This window comes from Natrix helvetica (genome assembly GCF_964273705.1).
Source record: "Natrix helvetica genome assembly, chromosome: 1".
Classification (NCBI taxonomy): domain Eukaryota; kingdom Metazoa; phylum Chordata; class Lepidosauria; order Squamata; family Natricidae; genus Natrix; species Natrix helvetica.
The window spans coordinates 230336631-230357154 of NC_138548.1; the positions used below are offsets into that span (position 1 = coordinate 230336631).

A 20524-nucleotide genomic window follows, 5' to 3' on the forward strand; every position below is an offset into this window, starting at 1 on the left:
ATATAATATTATATACTATTATTTCATGAAGAGAGGTGAGGCTCTGCCTCCCTTGCCTCCCCTGACCGCAGAGGGTTTTCGCTGGCAGAGGGTTGCAGGAGGCGGTCACAGCCTCGTGAGCTCTGTTTTCACTAGCAGAGGCCGGTTCTTCACTGTTTTCAGAGCGATCCTGCGTGCCAGATCTAAAAGGCCTTAAGTTTGACACTCCTGGCACACATGGACATCAGCCCTAGCATAGCAACTGCTTCATACAGTGACCATTCACTGTTAAAACAGTATGAAAAAGTAACAGTGTGACTAATCCTCACATTTACAACCCTTGCAGATCCATAAAGCAAGGGAAAGTTAAAATAAGATGATAAGCAGAGTCACAGTTTTCCTCAGAAACTGTTTTGCTTTCCGACCAAGTTGCCAGTTCCAGTTGAAGTCATTAAACAAGGATTACCCATAAGATAATGTGAAATTTCAAGTAGATATATATCACCACCTTATATCATAAACTGACCAGTATGCTTCCAGATATAATCTGACCAATATGCATGTTATGTGTCTGTTCACAATATATCATATAGTCCATTGTTGAGTTCCCAGACTTAGAAAACATAACATTTGGGGGGATGCCAGGGAATTGCTAATTCCTCAGAAGATAGCTCAACGTTAAAAAGGATCTTGATGAACGTAAACATTGGGTTCTATCGACCACTATACAGTTCAATGATGAGAAATGTAAGATTCTGCACAGGTATGAAAAACCAGATTCATAGGATTTGTGCATCCAGTAGACCAGAGTTTAAACATGATCCACAAATGTGCTACAGTTGCCAAGGCAAACTTTGGCTGCATCAACTGTCAAGATCATGGGAAAGGATAGTTCTCTTTTCAGGTCACATGTGGAATAGGGACACCACAATATAAGGAAGATGCTGAGGAACTGGAAAGCATGCAGAGAATGACAAAAGGCTTGCAAACTGAATTGTATAAAGAATGGTTAAAGGGATTGGTTATGTTTGTCCTAAAAATGAGAGTGTAAGGAAACTTCCAATATTCGATAGCAGTCTTCCAATATTTGTCACAGGGAAGAAAGTATGGACTTATTTTCCATAGTGCCAAACAGTTATACAGGGACCTATACAGTACAGTAGGTGAAAGCTTTATAGAGAGAAATTCACACTTGAAATAAAGAGGAATTTCCTCTCTGTAAGAGTTACATATTAAGCACTAGCTGTTAAGTAATTAAGCTCCCCGTTAGAAGAGCGAGTATGCAGAGAAGCGTAATGAGAGTGATATGGAATAACACGCACAAACTAGCATACAGAGACACTGAATAGTATAAAAATATAGTAGTTTACTATGTAGAGAAATATAGAGGCATTCAGAGTCCGGTTAACAGTCCAAGTCATACACGGTTCAGTAATTCGGTTATCAAAATAGTCAGTCTAACACACAAAGTATAGCTAAACAGTAGCAAACCACAATACCTCAGTATACACCGATTAGCTTCTAACAAAACAGAGAGCTAACAGCCATTCTGGCTCCCTCTTATGGCTGCTTGAGGTAACAAACCAATTACATCTCTTAAGCATTTAAAGTAACAGTAAAGTAATCATAGCTTATATACATTGCCAAGCCAAGCCTAGGATTACATCCCTAACATTGGCTGCTCCATCACTAGTGGTTTTCAAGACATTGGTCTAGTATAAGGATTCCTACCCTGGGTAACGGGTTAGACTAGAAGACCTCTAACCAGGGGTGGGATTCTATCGGTTCGGACCAGTTTGGGCGAACAGGTAGCTCTGACGATCAGCTGGGAGCAAACCAGTTCTCCCCGATGATCAGATGAGTCCACCCACCCACCCATGCTAATTTCCTACCTTTATCTTCTTAGCTGATTCCCGCAGCAGAGCAGATTGCCACGTGAATCAGCTGTGTTACTCCTCCGAAGAAACCCGGAAGTGAAGGTTTATTCAAACTGTGCACGCATGCGCAGCATTCATGCGTTAACCAAACCAGTTGTTAAACCGGGAGGATCCCACCACTGCCTCTAACCCTTTCCAATCCTATAGATTCTATGAATGCAATTAAACCCATCAGCTAGATAAGTAAACTAAGGGATTTTAATCAAGCATTTCTCAGGCTACAATTCAAAAAATGCATCAGAACCCAGCGAGAAAATGAGAGCACCGTACTTCAACAGTGCATGATTCGAGGAGAAGATACAGCTGCTTTAAAGAACTGCAAACAGAAGCTGTATGTATACCAGTGGTAGGTTCCTAACCGGTTTACTACTGGTTCGCTGAGAGGGCATTTTGCTTTTTCAAAAGGCAACTGGGCTTACTTGTTTTTCTTTGAAGACGTTTTGCTTCTCATCCAAGTGGCCTCAATGACTCTCTAAAAGGATGCAAATGACCAGTTGTCCACAAGGAATATAGATCCTTCCATTCTGCACCATCAAGTCAGAGCTGAAGAGCTCATCTTGGATGAGAAGAGAAACGTCTTCAAAGAAAAAGAAGTAAGTCCAGTTTCCTCTTGAAAAAGCACCTTTGGGACAACCATGGAAACATACAGGCTGATTTTGGTCCAGTTGCTATCTCTCAACAAAATCCATCTCATGGGGTTATGACCTGAGAGAGAACATTTTGTGAGAGCCAATGTTATATTATGTTAAGCTGACTTAAGTCCCTGGAGATATAGTGCAATATGAAATTGAAAAGTAAATACATAAAAATATGTTCATATTCCAAATAGATTACAGATAGTCCTTGACTTACAACCATTTGTTTAGTGATCATTCAAACTCACCAACAGCATGAAAAAAGTGACTTATGACCATTTTTCATATGACCTTTATAGCATCCCTATGGTCACATGATCAAAATTCAGATGTTTGGCAACTGGCATGTATTTACGATGGTTGCAGTGTCCTAGGTCAAGTGATCACCCTTAGCGACCTTCTGACAAGTAAAAAATCAATGAAAAAGCCAAATCCCCTTAGCAATCATGTTACTAACTTAATTACAGTGATTTGTGTAACTGCTGTGGCAAGAAAGGTGATAAAATAGGACAAAACTTACTTAGCTGTCTTGCTTAGCAACAGAAATGTTGGGCCCAATTGTGTCGTAAATTGAGGACTGTTTGTAATAATCCTGTTCATCTTTTCATTGAACTAGTTAACTTTTGTGGAATGAATAGACGTAAATCTGACAACAGACATAGCAATATTTTTTGGGGGGTGGGGGTGGAATGGGAGAAACCTATCAGCTTCAATATGGCATCTCTCAGATCAAGGTGGCCCTTCTTAAACAGAACTACCATAAAGACTAATCTTTCAGGAAACGGTTGTATTTATTTCACAGAAATTAAACTGACCAGAATTTCTCTTCCCAGTACAATTTGGTTCTACACTGCATGCCTAGCCACACTTCTCTGAATAAATATTTTACAAATCACAATAGCCAAGCGTATAAACTATTGAAGCCAAACAAGACCACCTACAGCATCTTAGCAAAATGAGAAAATTTAATCTCTACACAAGGATGTCACTTACAAATGTCTTGCCTCTTATCAGTCAACAAGTCACTCTTCTTCTGACCTCTGTTTTATAACTCTCCCGTTCCCTGCACAACAGCGTATACACATACATAAGGTTCTCCTCTGTAGACTGATAGCACCTTTTCCGAATAATAACACTTCAATAAAAATGTTATTAAAAGGCACAAGCTTTTCACCAGCTGCAGCTCTTTTCATCGGATGCACGGAATGGCAAGGCTGTCATAGCATTTAAATTGGTGTGAGGCATTGGGGAAGGGAAGAAAGACAGATAAGGATTATATGCGATACAGGTGGCTATAGGCAGGTGGCTATAGGCAACTTACCACAATTGGGACCAGAATTTCGGTTGCTAAGCAAGGTTGTTATGTGAGTTGTGCCTCATTTTACAACTTCTTTGCCATGGCTGCTAAGCAATCACTGCAGTTAAGCGAATCATGCAGTTGTTAAGTGGGTCCAGTTTCCTGAATTGGCTTTGCCTGTCGGAGGCCAACTGGGAACATCGCAAATTGTGATTATGTGACCCTGGGGGGCTGCAACCATTGTAAATGCATGTTGGTTGCCAAGCCCTGAATTTTGATCATGTCCAAGTAATGCACCCATTGAAAGCAGAACTCCAAGGCAGGTAGATTCCTCGAAGAACATGTTTATTGGATACATTGGGTTGCTCCCAGTTCATCCCGGATCAGGCGAACTGGTAGTAGCGGTGGAAGGAGGCTCTGCTCACCCGCCTGGACACGTGCACCCGCCTGGACACGTGCACGCATGAGTGAACCAGTAGTAAAAAAAATGGAAACCCACCACTGTATACATCATACCAGCACAGCTGGAGAAAACCAACTCTAAAGGTTCACGTGGTTTTCACCTAATTAAAACTTCCCCCCTCCCTGGTGTCATTAGTCACATTGTCCAATGAATATAGCTGGCAGGCTCCTCTCCTCCTTCAGCAGCCACCTGTTATGATGACCTTGGTTCCCACAGGAAAACGTTTTGTTTGGACTGTTAGCTGGGCTATCTACTTCCCTCCTCCCTTCCCTCTCTCAGACTTCGTGACATCTATGAGGCAGCACAAGATGGCTTCAGCCAGGTTTGCTTCAGAGTTGACACATTTGACCATAAGGATGCTGTGAGAGTTGTAAACTTGAGGACCTGTTGTAAATCCATTTTTTTCAGTGCTGTTGTAACTTTGAATTCGCTCAACGAATGATTGTAACTCAAGGATTACCTGTGTTAATTATCTATTGCAATGTTCTAAGTGTCTGCAGATTGCCTAAAATCTTTTGCTATCGGTTAAGTGCAGCAATTTCTTGTTCAGCTGTTAGGAAACAAATTGTGATTCTTTCCCCCACCCCCACAAAAGATTATCTATAAGATATTGGTGAAGCTTAAGATGCCACAAGATTGTTTGCTGGTTTGGCTGCAGTTCAATCCCCCAGCTCCCCCTCTGGCTCTTAGGTCAAGAACAGAAGTCAAAGGTAGTGCAGGAAGTTGCTGATAGGCAGCACTTATGCCTCTCACCCAGTGGTGAAATTCATTTTTTTTACTGCCGGTTCTGTGGGCGTGGCAGAGGAAGGATACTGCAAAATCTCCATTCTCACCCCACTCCTGGGGGAAGGATATTGCAAAATCTCCATTCCCAACCCCACTCTGGGGCTAGCCAGAGGTGGTATTTACCAGTTCTCCAAACTACTCAAAATTTCCGCTACCGGTTCTCCAGAACCTGCTGAATTTCAGCCCTGCTCTCACCTATAGACTTGGTATTCTGTGCACCTGGTACTTTCAAAACTGAAGTAACAGTTCAACTTCACTTTATATTATTTTACTCTCTGATAGCAGGTGAGGCTCCCTTTGGGAGTGGAGACTCAAAAGGGTAACATTTTCTTGCCGTTAAGATGTGGGGCAGGAAGGATTAATTAGCTAATGATAGTAATTGGATGGAGAAATGTAGCTGTTGAATGGGCTGCAAGTATCTGTGTGTATGTGACTGTTTACAAACCACAGTACCAACACCTCCCGCCTACGAAACATTTAACAGACAGAGAAAACATCTGCAGCCTTGAAAAGGGAAATTCCAGATGCAGCACTTATGACATCATGGGTGGGAGGAAGCTATTCTCTAGGCATCCCCTTATCTGGGTGTAGCACCAGCAGATCCTATCTCACAAGAAAGAAGGAAACCAAGTTTAGCTATCTTATTTAAAAAAAGTCACCCCCTCTGTGGGGGTGGGAAGGAAAAATAAGCAGTCTGGATCTCAAACGAAGCCTAACTATTTCAGTTACAATTCGACTGAGTTGTCACCAGTCTCATGGAAGCCAATTTTGTCTCTTGAGACTTGTGGGATTACCTCAACAGAGTTAAAAAATATCACCGACTATAAATAATCACTTCAGCAGTCTCAGCAATGAAGTGCACTGGGTTAAACAACAACAAATAACCACTCCAGACAAGCTGAAGAGTTGTAAGCAGGGCCAGCTCGGTTTCTCTAGAGAAGACTCAGAGTTGCAGCCATGCTAGCTAGTCATCTATCAGCTTATGTATTTAGGAACAATAGTGCAATTATACCTTCTCCTTTCTTCTCTCCCTAAAACTGGGGTCAGCAACCTGCAGCTCTGGAGCCACATGTGGCTCTTTCATCCCTCTGCTGCAGCTCCCTGTTGCTCAAAATATGCATCATAACCACCAATGTGTGACACCCGCCGGCACACAATTTATTGAGCTTTTTGACCTCTGATAGGCCAACCTTGGATAAATCCAAGAAAAGAAAAGTTTAATTCAACTACACACGCTAATTTTGTGGCCACTTAGCAAATAGTCAGGCAGGGAGGGTTTTGTAACTCTTGGTGTTTTCGTTTCTGTGGGAAATGGGTCCAAATGGCTCTTGGAGTGTTTAAGGTTGCAGACTCCTGCCTAAAACAAGACAAGTCTTTATACCAGAAGTTGCCTCTAGATTTGCCTTCAGAAATTAGGGGTGCTCCAACAGGGGAGGTTTTTAAGAAGAAATTGGACAACCATTTGTCTGAAATAGTATAGCATTTCCTGCTTGAGCAGGGGTTTAGATTAGAAGACCTCCAAAATCCCTTCCAATTACTTTTCTGTTACCAGTCATGAGAAGTGAACTCAGGTCCATTAGGAGATGTGGGCTATTTAATTTGTATGTGTATGTTCTCCTAGAGTTACCCCTTTGATGGCTCAGTTATAGGGATATAACACAGATAGTTCTCAACTTACATTAGTTTAGTGATTAATTCAAAGTTTTGGCACTGAAAAAAAGACATGACCATTTTTCACACAACCTTTGAAGCATCCCCATGGACACGCAATCAAAATTTGGATGGTTGGCAACTGGCGTGTATTTATGACGGTTGCAGTGTCCCAGGGTCTTATGATCACATTTTGTGACTTCCTGACGAGCAAAGTCAATGGGGAAGCTAGAACCACTTAACAGTTTATTACTAACTTAACAACTTCGGTGATTCGTTTAATACTAGTGGCAAGAAAAGTTGCAAAATGGGACAAAACTCACTTAACAACTGTTTTGCTTAGCAAAGAAAAATGTTGGGCTAAATTGTACTCATAAGTCAAGGACTACCTGTAATTCACAGCAGAATATATTTCAAAGAACAGATCACAACGAAGTATATCATATAGGGTAACTAGCTAGAGTTTCTTCCACCCTGTGCCAAAGCAGGATATTAGCTGGCAAAGATTTTAAGATGAAAGTTGGAAAGAACTTTATAATGCAATATCTTATAGTCCAATTCTAAGGATATTCTATTCAGAAGCAATCCTATCAGTATCCAGAAGTACTTTCTCTTTAATAAACACTATGTGCTTAGGATTTCAACCACAGGAGCAATTTATTGATGGGTGATGGAACACTGTACACACTTCCAGGTTGATACGTGTTTATACAGAAAGCAAGGTATATGTTGCTGTATGTTCTCATATAAATGTGTATGGGATTGCAACTTGAGTATTACAAAATGTCGCCAACTTTCCATGTCTCAGTAAGTTGGTCTAGATGTTGACACACCAATTGGCTTAAATTGGCAAAGGAAGAAGCTGCTTCCAGTTTTACCGTCTTAGATTTTGCACATTATTGTGGAAACAAAACAAATTCAAGTATAATTTTGTTTCTGGTTTGGAAATTACTAAAGAATTTTCTAAATTTGGCTAAGCTAAAGAATTCTAAACTTTGCTGTCTCCTTTTTGCCATTTATAATACAGGTGGTAGTCCTCAACGCATGACCACAATTGAACCCAAAATTTTGCTAAGTGGGAATTTTGTTAAGTGAATTTTGCCTCCTTTTATGACTCTTCTTGACACATTTGTTAACTGAATCACTGCAGCTATTAAATTAGTAACACGATTGTTTAGTGAATCTAGTTTCCCTATTGACTTTGCTTGTCAGAAGTTTGCAAAAGGTGGTCACGTGACCCTGGGACATTGCAATCATCATAAATGTGAGTCAGTTGTCTAGCATCCGAATAATAAATCACATGATCATGGGGATTCTACAATGGTCATAAGTGTGAAAAATGGTCACGTCCCTTTTTCCAGTGCCGTTGAAATTCGAACGGTTACTAAATGAACACTTGAAGCCGAAAACTACCTCTACTCTCTTCAAGAAAATATGGGAAAGAACTATTATTTGATGGTTGGAGAAAGCCTATGAATGGATCAATGTTCTGACCCACATCTTTTAAAGAACCTTCACATATACTTTGAAATGTCAGCATTTCTGGGCATCAGACATGTTTCATTTGAAATGAAAAAGACTCAACGTAAATTGTATCTATATCCTTAGAAAGGTCACTCCAAAATCACAATTTTCTTAATAGCAATAGCACTTACATTTATATACCGCTTCATAGTGCTTTTACAGCCCTCTCTAAGCAGTTTATAGAGTCAGCATATTGCCCCCAACAATCTGGGTCCTCATTTTACCCACCTCGGGTAAGGATGGAATACTGAGTCAACCTTCAGCCGGTGAGATTTGAACTGCCAAACTGCAGTTAGCAGTCAGCTGAAGTAGCCTGCAGTTCGGCACTCTAACCACTGTGCCACCTTGGTAAAAGGTAAAGGCATAATACATGTACCTTAATCAAAATTATTAGAGAACTTCCTCTAGAAATCTCAATACATTTCTTATTGTGCTTAATTTCTATGACTGATTTTAGCCGGATTAAGCAAAAAGGTTAAATATTTCATCAATTTAAAAAATCCTAACAAACAATATTCAGTTGTAGTTTGATCACATCTGTTCACACAAATGGGTTGATAAATGCACACAGCATTTGTACAAAATTGCCTGGGCTTTTTGAATCCACAGCACCTCCATCCCTACTACCACCCATCGCCATCCCCACATGCTTCCTTTTTTCCAGAGAATGGCCAGTGTCAATGCCAACTCCCTTTATCCAATACATTGAATTTTAACAGGTTCATTTGAGGCAAGCTGAGATCACACTTACATTTGATTCCCAGATGCCCAGGTATGCCAGGCACCCAGAGAGAAAGAAATGGGGAAGTAAGGCACTGCTTTCATTTTTCATATCTCCTTGCAACATACAAGTATGTCATTCCCATAACCTTTAACTGGGTGAAACCATGGAGCCTAGAGCAGCGATGGCGAATCTTTTTTGGCTCGTGTGCCATAAGTGGGGGGAGTGCAGGGGGGTCATGTGCAGGCGTGCCCATAATGCAATGTGTGACCCCCCCAGTGCGCATGCGCGCACTACAGGTGCGACCCCCCATTTTTACATGCTTTTTTCGCACTCCCCAGGCTCCAGAGGCTTTATAGGAGCCTGGGGAGGGCGAAAACAGCCTCCCCTGCCCCCCCAAACACTCTCCGGAGGCTTGAGGGACCTACAGGAGGCTTCCCTGAAGCCTTCGGAGCAGTCAAAACGACCCTCCGAGCAAACCAGAAGTGACTTCCTGTTTGCTCGGAGGGTCATTTTGAGTGCTCCGAAGGCTTCAGGGACCGTCCGGAGGCCTCCCAGACGCCTTCAGAGAGCTCAAAACGACCCTCCGAGCAAACCGGAAGGCCCTAGAGCAGTGATGGCGAATCTTTTTTGGCTCGCGTGCCACAAGTGGGGGGAGAGCAGGGGGGTCGAGTGCGGGCGTGCCGCACCCATAATGCAACGCGCGACCACCCCAGTGCGCATGCGTGCAAAACGCGCGACCACCCCCATTTCTACATGTTTTTTTTGCCCTCCCCAGGCTCCAGGGGCATGATAGGAGCCTGGGGAGGGCGAAAAGAGCCTCCCCCGACCCCCCGGAGGCCCTCCGGAGGCTTCAGGGACTGTCCAGAGGCTTCCCTGAAGCCTTCGGAACGCTTAAAACCACCCTCCGAGCAAACTTCTGGGTTGCTCGGAGGGTCGTTTTAAGCGTTCCGAAGGCATCAGGGAAGCCTCGGACGGTCCCTGAAGCCTTCGGAGCGCTTAAAACCACCCTCCGAGCACACTGGACTTCCGGTTTGCTCGGAGGGTGGTTTTAAGCGTTTTGAAGGCTTCAGGGACGGTCCCTGAAGCCTCCGGGGGGGCGGGGGAGGCTCTTTTCGCCCTCCCCAGGCTCCTATAAAGCCTCTGGAGCCTGGGGAAGGTGAAAAATAGCTTTTAAAAAGGTGAACTCAGCTGGCCAGCGCGCGCATGCGCGCTGGCCAGCTGACAAGGCAGCGCCTCGCGTGCCCTGACAAATGGCTCCGCGTGCCACCTGTGGCACGCGTGCCATAGGTTCGCCATCACGGCCCTAGAGCAACAATTTTAGAACCAAGGTACTTGAAATGGGTTAACTTACAGAATGTGTCCAAAATCTTGGACCTGTGACTCCCATTGGAATTGAAATTTGCAAAGGCTATTAAACATTTTATGACATAAAAATTATCATAATACAAAATGTCATAAAATATTTCCTATACAGGTAGTCTTTGACTTACGATCATAAAAACCCAAAATTTCCACTACTAAATGAATTCGGTTAAGTGAATTTTGCCCCATTTTACGACCTTTCTTGCCACAGTTTTGAAACGAATCACCTTACTTGTTAAATTAGTAGCAAGGTTGTTAAGTAAATTGGGCTTCCCCCATTGCCTTTGCTGGTCAGCAGGTAGCCAAAGGTGACGGCATGACCCCGGGATGCTCAATCGTCATAAATATGAGTCAGTTGCCAAGAGTCCGAATTTTGACTGTGGGGATGCTATTTAATCATTGTAAGTGTGAAAACGATCATAAGTCCCTTTTTCAGTGGTATTGTAACTTTGAATGGTCACTAACCAAACCTGTTGTAATTCGAGGACTACCTGTAATGCTGAGGTTTGACTGTGCCGTGCAATTCAACGTGGGCTATTTTCAAGGCAGATCCATCCCTGAATGTGTCCCAACTTTTCCAGGGAACGCAATACATTGTTTGAAGGTCTGTCATAGTTGAACGTATTGAAGACTCTGGTAAGGAAATAACTCTGAAAGGATGAATCAATGAGTAATGTGTTTTATCTGGTACTGACAGTTAACTTAAAGATATTGTTCTGACCGAGGCTTCCCGAGATCATGAAGCAAACTCCTTGTCCCGACAAAAAACCCTTTTATTAATTTACTGTGAATTCTGCTCATTCACATCCAGCAAAATCTTTCAAGGGAGGATTTACAGTCACAGACCTTATCTGGCTAGGAGAGCTGACAGACCAATATCTGCAAAAAATTGGCAAGGCGTCTCGGACAGTCACGAACCAATTAAGCAAACTAATTGTCGTCTCCAAACTCCACTCCCCTTTTGCTCCTCTTTTATTTCCTCTGGGAGGGGCCATTCATCGTCCACCTGTGGTCTTACTCCCAAGTCGACCCCTGTTCTTTAGCTGTTCCCTTCGTCTGGCAACTCTGCGCATGCGCACACTGGGAACAGGCTCTAGCTGTTTGTCTGCCTCAGTAATTTCTGACTCTGAAGGCAGCTGATAAGTGGCATAAGGCTCTGGCCCCCTCTCTGCCTCCAACACAGAGCCCTCATCAGAGTCAGCCCAGACTCCAGGACTGGCCCATTTTCCTCCCCAACCTCCTCACTGTCCAAACCTGCTGCCAGCTCTGTTGGCAGGCCACAACAGATATAAAACCCAACAGCTTAGTGGATTCTGGCCTTCCACCAGGTGTCAGCTAGCAATACTGAGAAAGACACATACACTACAGATAGAATACCAAGGATGAGAGCCAACCCCATCTGCTTGTGGCTCACCTGGTGTATGGCTCTTCTTTTCCTACCTCTCTTCCATGGCAGCAGGTAGAGACAAGTTACACAAGCAGCCTTGTTCTAGCTCTGGGCTTAATTTTCTGCCAAGAAGGAAACTCTGTGAAGGAAATAAGCAAATAAGAGGGATGGGTGCAATTTCTGCCTGAGCCAAAGAGTGAGCAGGGTCTGTGGAATGCATTTGTTTAGAGTCTTACGTTGTCACGAGCACCTATTCCCATTCCAATATGGGGAGGCCTCGACTTAGAATCATTCATTTAGTGACTGTGTGAAGTTACAACTGCACTGAGAAAAGTGACTTACGATCGTTTTTCATGCTTACAACTGTTGCAGCATCTCCATGGTCGCATGATCAAAATTCGGACACTTGGCAACTGACTTATATTTATGACGGTTGCGGTGTCCTGGGGGGGGGGTGTCACGCGATCCTCTTTTGTGACTTTCTGGCAAGCAAAGTCTATGGAGAAGCCAGATTCACTTAACAACCATGTTACTAACTTAACAACTGCAGTGATTCATCTAACAACTGGGATGAGAAAGGTTGTAAAATGGGGCAAGATTCACTTAACAACTATATAGCAACAGAAATTCTGGGCTCAATTACGATGATAAGTCCAGGATTACTCGTACTCCTTTAACGACCAGGGGGCCTCTAAATGCCCAACTGCTTCTGTTCTGTCCTAATACAAGAGGAGTATTAGAGGAGCCAGCAGTTTCCATAACCAAATTATAGGCATAATGTATAAGGCTCACAAATTTACAGTACTGAAGGAATGATGAGAACTGTAAAATAGAATGTGAGATTTCAGGAAATCGAATTATTTTCTTTCAGCCTTTCTATGCAGTTATGTATAGAAAAGAATCAGTGTAAAATCAGTCTGTAAGTGACAAGACCATTGAAGGCATAGGTAGATAGATAGATAGATAGATAGATAGATAGATAGATAGATAGATAGATAGATAGATAGATAGATAGATAGATAGATATAGATATCCTGTTTCCCTGAAAATAAGACCTCCCCGGATAATAAGCCCAATCAGGCTTTTGAGCACATGCGCTAAAATAAGCCCTCCCTTGAAAATAAGCCCTCCCCGAAAATATTGCAATACAGCAGCAGCCATGAGGTGACCACGCTCTCCGTCTCCTGCACCTCAAAAATAATAAGACTCCCCAAAAATAAGCCCAAGCGCTTATTTCGGGGGTCAAAAGAAAATAAGACCCTGTCTTATTTTTGGAGAAACATGGTAGGTAGGTAGGTAGAAAGAAAGAAAAAGAAAGAAAGAAAGAAAGAGGAAGAAAGAAAGAAAGAAAGAAAGAAAGAAAGAAAGAAAGAAAGAAAGAAAGAAAAAGAAAAAAAGAAAGAAAGAAAATTATTTGCTGCATGGGTTGGGTACAATCCTGATTTTCCAAGCATAGTTTTTACTTGATGTATTAGCAATTCAGCTTTGTGTCAGACTAATTTATATGGCTAATCACTGTCAAAGTGAGGTGTTAAAATATACAAAGTGTGACTTTTTTGGAATAAGCTTCTAATTATATACTTGAATCGTCCTAAGAAACTGCTTAGGTTTATGTGTTGTGCTAAAGCATGATTTCTTTCAACTATTATTTCTTGTGGAACTCTGCCATTGGGCAGATTCACAACAAACCAGCCAACCCTCAAACTGCTTACTATGGCCCTCTTTAACTGATGCACTTCAGATATGTTGGTGCTGCAATTCCCTAGTCACTCCTATCCTGCCCAAAAATTATGGGGTTAGCTGTTCCAACATGACTGGAGGGCAACAAAGTACAGGAAATCTGGTTTATAACATGATCTAGGCACACACCCACTAACATCCTTCAGTGCACTTGAAGGAGGTTAAGTAAGAAAATCATGAGTTTTTTTAAAAAATGATGTACTATTTAAAATATACCATCCTGAACAGATATGGTGTGTCCTTGTGTGGGTGGTTGGTAGATAGATGAATACCCATAAAACAAAAGTGCCACAAATTGTTTAAACATGAAGGGCTTTGCCTGGTGTCCCAGCTTGCAAATCTGCCCTCTTTCAGGATACGCCTCCTTTTCACTTAACTTTCTTAAAACAGACAACCAACAGAGTTGGCTTATTCTTTTTTCTCCTCCAATATTGACTCTTTTGTTTTCAGTGGCTTAATTTTGACTACTGTAGAGCCGTGATGGCGAACCTGTGGCATGTATGCCACAGGTGGCATGCAGAGCCATATCTTCCGGCACGCGAGCTGTCAGCTCCAGTGTGCATGCATGCACCGGCCAGCTGATTTTCAGCCTTCCAGAGGGCTGGGGGAGGCCGTTTTAGCCCTTCCCAGGCTTCAGGAAAGCCTCTGGAATCTGGGGAGGGCAAAAAATGCCCCCCCCAGAGGAAATACCAAACTCAGCTTGGAGGCAAGCAGTATGGCGCGCATGTGGGGCGAGTGTGGGGGGGTTGTGCATGCATGCGCATGTGGGTGGGCACTTTGCATTATGGATGCCAGCATGCACACGCACTATTGCATACACGCTCTCGCATTTTTGGCACCCAATAACAAAAAGATTCGCCATCACTGGCGAATAAGTAATAATAAAGACCAATAGAGCCTTTATTATGTAGTGCAGGGGTCCCCAACAACCAAGCCTCAGCCAACTATTAGGGCGTGGTTTATTTGGAACCAGGCCACGTGAGCAGTGGGCTGGTGCACAAGTGCACGGACACAGTTCAACTTGTGCGAACAACGGGCCAGTGCGTGCGCTCGTACGCACGTAGCTCAACTTGTGCAAGTCAACCTGCATACATTGTATGTGCATGCTTACTGGCCCACTGCTTGTGCAACTTGAGCTGTACAGGTGCATGTGCCGGTCTTCTGCTTGCGAGCTCCAGTTCCCTATCCCCCCTCCCAGACCACCAAGCTGCAAAGACTGGGATCGCTGATGTATTGTATAAGTTTGTTTAGGCAGAGCATACATAGTTAATAGTTTGATGTGGAAATGATCTCAGTGAGTTTAATAATAGTTGGCTAGTTGTTTTTAATTGCTGGTGAGATTTGGTAGGTCTTTCATTTATATATTAAGGGACAAGGTATTTTCAAACAGCTTCTGAAAGCACAATAGTTTAATTAAGTTTATTCAAAATTGATTTTTTTTCTGATACTATCCAAATAAGGAGCCAATTTGGCTCTGATAAAATATTAAATTGTACTTCTAGAGTCTGGTGCATCCTAGGACAGAGTACATTTATTTATTTGTTTGTTTGTTTGTACTTAATTCATACAAGTAGTCTTTGAATGTCCATTGCTAAGCGAGGAACTTGTGCATCTTGACCCAATTTAGACCTTTCATGCCACAGTTGTTAAGTGAATCACTGTAGTTGTTAAGTGGGTTAACACGGTTGTTAAGTGAATCTGGCTTCCCTATTGACTTTGCTTGTCAGGTTGCAAAATGGGATCACGTGACCCTGGGATGCTGCAATTGCCATAAGCAAGAGCCACTTGCCAAGCACTTGAATTTTGATCATGTGATCATGGGCATGCCGCAATGGTTGCAAGTGTGACAAATAGTCATATTCAAACAATCCCTGAACAAATGGTTGCAAATTGAGGAGTACCTGTATGTTGCCCATCTGCCTGTAAGAGAATAACAGAATAACAAGAGTCGGAAGCAGTGGTGGGATTCAAATAATTGAACAACCGGTTCTCGGCCCTAATGACTTCTTCCAACAACCCGTTCACCAAACTGCTCAGAAAGTTAACAACCGGTTCTCCCAAAGTGGTGCAAACTGGTTGAATCCCACCACTGGTCAGAAGGACCTTGGAGGTCTTTTACTCCAACAGGCTGCACAGTTAGGAGACCCTATACCTGTGATGGCGAACCTATGGCACACGTGCCACAGGTGTCATGCACAGCCATATCAGTGGGCATGCAAGCCGTTGGCTGAGCTTGACTCCAGCGCGCATGCGTGCACTGGCCAGGTGGTTTTTGGCTGGCCATCCCATGCTGCCCTGCCCTTCCCAAGAGTCTCAACGCGATGCCAGGAAAGTACAGGGCTTCCCCGGAGGCTCCGAGAGGGCATTTTCAGCCTCCGGAGGGCCTCCAGAGGGATCGGGGGAGGCCATCTTCACTCTCCCCAGGCTCCAGGAAAGCCTCTGGAGCCTGGGGAGGGCGAAAAACAGAGCTACTGGGCCCACCGGAAGTCAGGAAACGGGCTGTTTCCAGCCTCTGGAGGACCTCTAGAGGGGCAGGGAAGGCTGTTTTCGCCCTCCCCAGGCTCCAAAATAGCCTTGTGCATATGCGCGGGGCAGCGGGTGTATGTGTCATGCATGCATGCGCAGGGGGCATGGCACGGGGGGGATTAAATTATGAGTGCGGGTACGCATGCGTCTGCAATAGCGTGTGTGTGTGTGAGTGTGTGTGTGTGTGTGTTTGTGCGTTGGGCACCCGAGAAGAAACAGGTTCGCCATCACTGCCCTATACCATTCTGGACGAATGGCCGTCCAATCTCTTCTTAAAAGCCTCCGATGATTGAACACCCACAACTTCTGGAGGCAAGTTGTTCCACTGATTAATTGTTCTCATTATCAGGTAATTTCTCCCTGGTTCTAGGTTGCTTCTCTCCTTGATTAGTTTCCATCCATTGCTTCTTGTTCTGCCTTCAGGTGCTTTTGAGAATAGGTTGACTCCCTCTTCTTTGTTGCAGCCAACCAAATATTTGAACACTGCTATTCTGTCACCCTTAGTCCTTCTTTCCACTAGATTAGACATAACGAATTCCTGAAACTATTTTTGGTAAGTTTTAGTCTCCAGCCCCCATATCACCTTTGTTGCTCTTCTCTGCCCTCTTTCCAGAGTCTCCACATCTTTTTAATATTGTGATGACCAAAACTGGATGTAATATTCCAAGTGTAGCCTTACTAAGCCATTATAAAGCAGCGCTAACGCTTCACGTGTCCTTGAGTCTGTCCCTCTATTAATGCAGCCTAGGAATCCATTGGCTTTTTTGGCAGCTGCAGCATATTGTTGATTCATAGTTAACTGATTGTCCACTAGGACTGCAAGATTCCTTTCACAGGTACTGCTATTGAGCCAGGTTCCACCTATTCTATACTTTCACATTTGATTTCTCTTGCCTATATTTGATTTTCTTACTTTGCTCACCACTGAATTGCATTTTTTTTAGATAGGGCCCAGTGTCCAAGGCTGTTGAGAACCTTTTGGATCTTCAGCCTATCTTCTAGGGTGTTGACTATTCCTGCCAGTTTGGTGTCATCTGCAAATTTGATGAGTTCCCTTTCTATTCCCTCATCTAAGTCATTTATGAAGGTATTGAAGAGTACTGGGCCCAAGACAGAACCTTGGGTTATCCCACTGCTTTCTACCCTCCATGTAGATGTAGTTCCATTAAGGACTACACATTGGGTGTGGTTGGTCAGCTAGTTACGAATCCATCTGACGGTGATGTTGTCTGTCCCACATTTTTCTAACTTACCAAGAAATAGATTGTGGTGTACTTTATTAAATGCCTTACTGAAATCCACATATACTATATCCACAGCATTTCGCTGGTCCACTACTTTAGTCACATTGCCAAAGAATGAAATATGATTTGCCTGGCATGATCTGTTTTTGACAAACCCATGTTGGCTTCTGGTTATAACTTTGCTTGCTTCTGATGTTCCGCAGATCTATTGCTTGATTTCTCTTTTCCAGGATCTTCCCAGGTATTGATGTCAGGCTAATTGTCTGTAGTTTCCTGAATCCTTTTTTTTTAAAGAGGCAACTCTGAGAATTGTCTGCAGAAGAAACACCAGTCAACTGTGTGTTGACTGCAACCAAACAAGACAGACACAAATTTCAACGGATAATTAGAACTGCAGAAAAAACAATTGCTACCAACCTGCCTTCCATTGAGGACCTGTATACTGTATACAGTCAAAAAGAGGGCTGTGAAAATATCTAGACCCCTCACATCCTAGACATAAATTGTTTCAACTTCTACCCTCAAAATGACGCTATAGGGCACTGCACACCAGAACTAGACACAAGAACAGTTTTTCCCCAAATGCCATTATTCTGCTAAACAACTAATTCCCACAACACTGTCAAATTATTTACTAAAATTGTATTAGTATTATTCTTCTCATCCTTCCAAGTACCTATCTCTTCCCACTTAAGACTATAACCAAGTTGCTTGTACCTTTACAATTTATATTGTTTCATTTGTTTCCTAGTATGGTTTGTTTGCTTATTAGTAACCTATGAATATCACTAAGTGTTGTATCTTATGATTCTTGATGAATGTATTCTATTTTATTTTTCTTTATGTACACTGACAGCGTATGCATCAAAGGCAAATTTCTTGTGTGTCCAATCACACTTGGCCAATAAAGAATTCTGTTCTATTCTATTTTGGGAGAAAAGACTTCAAAGAATAGTTTGAAAAATCATCAAGTCGGGTGCTCCTTTCCTCAGAATATTACGTATAACTCCCCCACCTCTTTTGTTCTTGCAATCCCTATGAACAACTGACCTGCCTAAGTCTGGAGGGGAAAAGACTGCAAACGACGGGAGGTTGGGGGGGCAGGGGGTGCGAGGCAATAATATTGAATCCACAGGGAGAGCATCCAGGCATCTTCCCCCGTCCCACAAACCTTGCTCTGAAGCCATAGCTATGGTTTAAAACCCTGGCGCTAATTTCAAGTCAAATCCCACTCTTGGGATGGCCGCCCCTTCCCTTCCTTGAAAGTAGCGGCTGGCGGTCACCGAGACCGACCCGCCTCTCCACCCTCGAGAGATGCACGCTGAAGGTATCTAGCTGCAGAGCCGAGGCGAGAGGGAACTCCTTCGTGCTGATGTCAGGCGTGGCGTAGAGGCTGGCTCGCCAGAGGGTGTGATTGCGTTTGGCTGAGCTTCAGACAGCCCTCTATCTTCTCCGGCTAACTTCCCGACGCTGAGGCGGGCTGCGGGGACAAGGTATTGTGCGGACCCTCCCTCTCTCTCTCCCCCCTCTCTCCCCCCCTCTCTCTTTCCCTCTCGCCTCGCATGCTTGCTCGAGGACGAAGGCTGCAGGCGCGCGCCGAAGGAAAGGCGTCCAACCCGGACTACTTGTCGGGGGCGGGAAAATGGGGGGAGGGGGCGAAGTTGGAGAAGATGCAAAGCGCGGCCGTTTTCGGGACCGGCCAGGGGCGCGTTTTGGCGGCAAGAGGACTTTTTGAGGCAAGGCGTTCGAGCCCCAGATTGCCCTCGCCGAAATAGTTGCGAGGGGCTGGAAGGAAACCTGTGCAAAGGATTGTGAGGGGCTCATTTGCCCTTTCCCGCTTCCAACTCTTTTTCGCTAGCCCGCCGGTCTTTCAGGAGGAGGGAGGGAGGGAGGGAGCGCGGCGGCGTGTGAGTGTGTGTGAGTGCGACTTCCGAGAGATTGCAAGCTGGGAAGGCTTTTTAAAAAATGTTATTTTTTAAAAGGGGTTCCTTTAAAGTATGTACGATAGGCAGGTCCTTGAGGAAGCCAACGGACGGCTTCTTATTTTAGCCGGGAGGGAGGGAGGGAGGGAGGGAATGAGGGAGAAAAAGAAAGAGAACTTTGTATGCTGAGGGAAAGAGAGAGAGAGAGAAAGAAAAGATGGGTATAGAAACTGCAGGGTACCGTCTCGGGTGATTCACCTCGGACTGCCTGGCAAAAATGGCACTCTCCGTCTTGCCCCAAGAAACGGTGCGAGAGCGCAAACTTTCTTCGCTTTTCAAACCGCCCCTCCCCGTCCTCTTAAGAGGAAGGGAAACTATTTTAATCCAGGCTTGTGGTGGGTTGGTGAGTGCGGCGGGTTGGGTGCTTTTCAACGTGGCCGTTGCCCTGCCTGCTGGTGTCAGCGGGTGCTTCTTTGAAGGCTGTGCGGCTTTTATCTGACCCCGGGGAAGAAGGCCTGCCTGGCTTCATTTCCTGTGAGTAAGTGGGCGTCGATTATTTGGATGTATTGAGGATACCATGGCACACAGTGTTGCACGCCTCAGTTTACAAGCATGGAACAGGCTTCTGGGCTGAACATGTTTGGGCTCTTTCCACTTGGCTGTATCTGTCTCTGCAATGCGGGAGATAATTACCTCCCCAATTAAGGCCTAGGTAATTTATCCTAAACAAAATAAAAATAATAATAAAAGTGCACAATTGGAAGAAGTGCTTGCTATCTTTTTCAGCCTAAATAATGGTGGAGTCCCTTCCTAGGGTTAAGAAGATAAGCGATGCCCTGCTTGGTCCAGATGGATCCCTAACCCATCTGGTGCTACAGTCTGGTTTGACAGTAGCCAACCAGCTGCCCACAGAAGCCCATTAGTCTCCAAGCAGATGGCCTTCAGAGGCAAGGCCCCATTAAAGTTAATAGCCCTTGATCGCCATGAATTCCTCCAACTGTTTTTTGAAGGGAAGCAAATAAATTGGTCACCAGCACCATGTCTCTTGACTCTGCATACAATAAGATTTGAGGAAAAACAGCCTTTTGGGGGGAGGGGGTATCAGTAGGATTTATTCCATAGTCCACATTACAGAAGTGTTAAGAGTTCCTCTAGTTTCCTTCCTGGAGATACTTAAATGTGGAAATGTTGTAAGAGACAGTGGTTTTTGAGTAACTATCTTGCATTATTTGACTACAGCCTTTCTGCTAGTCTAAAAATGATAGACAGTAGTTGAGTTTCAGTGTACACCTCCGCTCAGGCATGGGGAGATTCCCTCGAACCCTCCTCACCAGAAAGATTTAGAAGG

At 44.0% G+C, this 20524-nt stretch overlaps 1 protein-coding gene across 1 annotated transcript in view; it reads left to right on the forward strand.

Annotated features, from left to right (window-relative positions):
• The first annotated feature begins 18604 nt into the window (after positions 1-18604).
• The window catches only part of DGKA (diacylglycerol kinase alpha), an 87365-nt gene continuing 85445 nt past the window's right edge, over positions 18605-20524 (forward strand). Inside the window, exon 1 of the mRNA XM_081950120.1 lies at positions 18605-18747. The gene's annotated coding sequence lies outside the window, so the exon portion shown is untranslated. The remainder of the gene's footprint in view (positions 18748-20524) is intronic.